We start from the raw sequence: 4,941 nt of genomic DNA on the forward strand, positions 1-4,941 counted from the left end.
TTTGCCGTGTCTCCCGTTTCCTGCCATCTGCTGGGTGTTGTCTAAGGCGAGAACATCTGCCATAAGTCATTGAGGGCGTCTTGCAAGCTGTTCCCTCTGAGGGTCACCCGTCCTCGGGATGTGGGGTGGCCGCGGTTCCCACTACGCTGGCCTCAGCAAGCACCCGGCGTGTCTCCCCAAGTGCGGGACCTCCTTGCGTGCACTGGACCGACAGGTCCTCACAGATGGGGCCCAAATCCTGCCCAGAAGTAGGTAAAGGAAGGAACAGAGCACGAGGGAGCCTGAGCAGAGGGGTGGGCATTTGAAGACCCCCGCTCAGTTACATAAGCCCTTTGCGTGCACTTGGCCTGAGTTAGGAGAAGCAGACTTCCGGCCGCGCTGCCTCCTGCCGTGGGACCCCCCGTGTGCCATGCTGCCTCCGCCACGTCCCCTGCAGCGATTCGTGGAGGAGATCGCGTTCACCAGCGTGACTTCTCCCTCCTGCAGTGGGCGGGGGCTCCGTGGGTCTCTCCTCCCTCCCCAGAAGGTGCAGGGTCGTAGGGGTCAGCTTCAGACACCGTGGGACAGGACACCTCCCCAGGCCTGTGTTTCCACCTCCCTCCCCTCTCTGGCCTTCTCTGTCCTGGGTCGGGCGCTGCCACTCTCTGCTCCCTCCTCGTCCCCGGCGGCCCATGTGCTCTGCTGGCTCAGCGCAGCACGGACGAGCGAGGAGAGCTCGCGTCTCCTGTCCGCTGTGTGTGAAATCTGACATGCCGGGTCCCAGATAACGCCTTGAAACTACTTCATGTCCCGGGGGGTGCGCAGAGCCTGAAGGTGCTGATCCCGGATGAGCCCGGATCACGGAGAAAGCGGAAACTCTCAGGATGAACGCACAGACCTGGGGCAGCGTGGAGTCTGGTCGGTCTCGTGGCAAACTTGCTCAAAGAAACTCCCCTCTAAGAGCCTTTTTTCCTTCCTCTTCCCTCCTGAGGACTCCAGGTTCCTTCCCTTGGCGTGAACCGGAGTGGGTCTGCCGTTGCAGGAACAGATGGCAAGTGCGGTGTCCTGTCCGCAGGGAACGGGGATGAGCTCTGCTTCCGGTTTTCTGCCGACTTTCCCCTCCCAACTCCTGCTCACTCGGTAACACATAGTTCTGCGGTTTCTCTGAAATGCCACCCCTGTTCCGGGAGCAAGAGGCACAGTAGTGCCGGCACAAAGTACTTGTCCTTTTGGCACGTCCTTCTAGTTGGCGAGAACGTCCATGAGCCGGTATTTGTCATCTCATGGCAGGTAGTGATGGGCTACAGAGGCTTGTCGGGATCGAGGCTGCCCTAGAGCTCGGACGCTGTGCCCCAGGGGCCCTGGCTCCTTGCTGGGTGGAGAAGGGAAAGCCTGTGGGGACGTCCGTCCCCTCCCGAGGACAGGATTCCTCCAGGCTGCTGCCAGCGAGGCCCTGCAGGGACAGGTCCAGGAAGAGAGCTCTCAGAGCGGATGTCCCGCATGACCAGAATGAGCCGCAGCTCCAGCCCCGTGCGGGGGGCTCTGGCAGGGCCTAGCAGCCTCACCTCTCCGTGACCCCGCTTCCTCACCTGGAAAATAAGGGTAACGGTGCCCGCTGGCGTGCGGCGAGGACGCAGCAGATTGACGCCAAGCGCCGTGAACAGTGTGTGGTGCATTGTACGCGCTGCTTAGAAGGAAGAGCTGAGGGCCTGCGTGCGGGAGTGAGGCCGGCGGGTCTCCACGTGTCGCCTGGGGGTAGACGCGCAGGGACAACCCAAGGCGACTGTTCCGGGGCCGCTTCTCACTCAGTGAGGACGGGAACCAACGCCCGAAAGGAATTTGATATTTTTAAAGTTGAGTTTCTTCCATTTAACTTAAAAACCGAGCTTGAGCACTAGACCGATTACCTGGCTGCTAATGGAAGGCAGCCTGTGGTACAAAACCACCGATCTGGATAATTTGTGAGCACCCCACGGCGGTGAGGTGTCAGGGTCTGGACGCCACGAGTCTAGTGGTCAAGGATGCGTTTCGCCGTTTTGAGAAAACTGCGGTCTGTCTGGGTCGCAGAGCTTGGGAGCCTGACGTCTCGAAATCACACTGACCACACCTTCGTTTTGAAGATGAAGTAGCTATTAATCTAAAAAGATAATCCAAAAAAATTCAAAGGCAGGGGCACCTGGGTGGCTCAGTCAGTTAAGTGTCTGCCTGCAGCTCAGGTCATGATCCCAGGCATGGGATCGAGTTCTCTGTCCGGCTCCCTGCTTGGCGGGGAGCCTGCTTCTCGCTCTCCCTGGGCCCTCTCCCCTTGCTTGTACTTTGGCAAATGAATGAAATCTTTTTTTTTTTTTTTTAGATTTTGTTTATTTTCTTGACAGAGTGAGAGAGGGAACACAAGCAGAGGCAGTGGGAGGAGAAGCCGGCTTCCCGCCGAGCAGGGAGCCTGACATGCGGCTGGATCCCAGGACCCTGGGATCATGACCTGAGCCAAAGGCAGAGGCTTAATGACTGAGCCACCCAGGTACCCCCATAAATAAAATCCTTAAAAACAAAACAAAACAAAACTCAGAGGCACACAGAAGGGGCTAGGGAAGATACTTCCAGTGAAAACCTTTTGTGCCCTGAGGTTTTCGGTCAAACACCATTCACCGTCCTGTCATCTCCAGCCTGGCTCCTGGGTCACCTCCTGAATCTGGAAGATTCCAGATTCCTCCCAAAGACACCTGAGTCTCTGTCCTTCAGCCAAGTCCAGCTGCCTACCCCGCACCACATCCATGACCATGTGACTGGTTCACGTGCCGCATCTGTGTACTGGCGGGGTCATCTAACACCTTGGCACGGGGCCCCCACGCAGGCACACGTGATGAACACTGCTACCTCGAATGGGACCCCTTGCTTTCCCTCCAGTCCGGGCACCCGTTCCAGACTTGGCCTGGCTGCTTTCCTGCCCCAGCACTGCCCAGGGGCCCCTTGTGCTGGGCCAGCTGCAGGCCACCCGTGAGCACGCTGACGAGCGCAATCAAGGTCACACTTAGGGCAACAGCGACCCCATGGCTTTCACTGGCACCTTGAGCTCAACCTGATCAGTCCTAAGCTTTTCTTTTTATAAATTTTACTATCCCGCAAAGAGAGATCATAGCATTTGCCAACAGGTAACTTAAAAACAGAGGACTACCAAAATATAAAAGTAAAGTGAAGGGAAGCAGCATGTCATGAACTCGGGTGCGTGTTAAGTAAGGGTCTGGGCACGACTACCCTGGAAGTGAGGACAGTGGGATTAGATCTTGGCCTGCGAGAGGATCCCACGCACGGAGAGTGACAGGCGGGTTTCGGATGGGCCGCCCCGATGCCTGCGGCAGGGCTGGAGATGGGATTTTTGTTCGATTTCCCAGAAAGTACAGTGTGTGTCTTAAAAGTACTCGTGCGAAATAGATTTGGGTTCCAGGCTCCAAGGACTATAAGCATGTTTCATCCCCACATGAAGGATGGATCACACACCGGAAGGCTTCGGGAAGAGACAGGTCTTTGCACTGTCCTGCGGCTGGCCCCCACACCCGAGGACAAGCCCCCTGTTACTGCGATAACCAAAAAAACCCCTAAAGAAAAGGTCCCCTGCGGTGGCGTCCCCTGTGGTTGACAACCAGGGCCCTGGCATACTGAACCCGTGCACTTGGCCCCAGACTGCGCTCTCCCCAGTGCCTCGGCTTTTGGCTTCCAGGCAACGCTGTCGTTCCCGGCCCCTCCGGCCCAGGGCCACCAGTCTAGTACCTGTGCCTCTCCCCGGTTTGCCTGACTGTGGCCCACACTCCGAGGCTGCCGTGGACCAGAGAGAGGTGCTGGCTTGTCCCTAGTCCTCCAGGAGGAAGAGCTTGGTCCAGGAGGGCAGGCCCGTGATTTGCTTCCTGCCTCGAAGGTATCTGTCCAGCTACTCGTGAAAGCCAAGATTCCACCGGGCAGGGCATTGGGAGGGGGAGCAGTGGTGCGCTTCCTGTCCCCAGCCCTCCTCCCGTGTGCACCCCCACCCCACCACATCCCCCCAGTGCACAGGAGACCAGGAGAGCTAGGAAAGGGAATAACTCATCTTAACCCACATTCATGGATGTGCCTCTCTGCCATACCCAGATGGAAAACCGAGCCTGGAGCTCTGAGGTGTGAGAAATGTGCCCAGAGGGGCGTCTGGGTGGCTCAGTTGGTCAAGCAGTTGCCTTGGGCTTTGGTCATGAACTTGAGGTTCTGGGATCGAGCCCCGAGTCAGGCTCCCTGCCCAGCAAGGAGTCTGCTTATCTCCCTCTCCCTCTGCTCCTCCCCACCGCTCGTGCTCTCTCGTTCTCAAATAAAATCTTTAAAAACAACAAAAAAGAAATTTGCCCATGAAGTTGCTGGTGCCACAGAAACATGCTGTATATTGGACTGGGAGGTGGGGGGTTGGATGACTCGTGGTGAGGTAGAAGTAGTTTGAGCTGGAAATGTTACAAATACACCCAAGAATTTGGCTAGAACCGCACGATACCCAGAGAATGGGGGATTTGCAACTCGGTGATAATGACGCTAACGGTTTTGGCGTGGGTTGGACTCGGAAAACATGAGATGTCAAGAACCTAGGCCAGGCAGGGGAAGCAAAGCCCATCTTTGAGGGGGTCTGCCCAGAATGTGAAGGTACCGGCAGCCAGCGGAGGACGCGAGATGCGTGTGTGGGGCGTGTGGTTTCTGGATGGGACCCTCCCAAGTACACCTTCGTGTATCGTAAGCCCCAGCACTGTAAGCCTGCAACACGCTTGCCTTATTAGAGTGGACGACCGTGCGCATCCCTCTGGTCGCCAGCTCTAGTGACCAGGGCGTGGACAGAGAGCCTGTCTGCAGGAGAACACGGTGGGTGGGAGGCTGGGTTTAGGATTTGTTGCCCAAGTAGGATTCCCATTCTGACAGTGCCGCTTTTCTCTTGGTAGCCTTGGCCAAATCTCATTC

This window comes from Meles meles, chromosome 21, assembly GCF_922984935.1.
Source record: "Meles meles chromosome 21, mMelMel3.1 paternal haplotype, whole genome shotgun sequence".
Classification (NCBI taxonomy): domain Eukaryota; kingdom Metazoa; phylum Chordata; class Mammalia; order Carnivora; family Mustelidae; genus Meles; species Meles meles.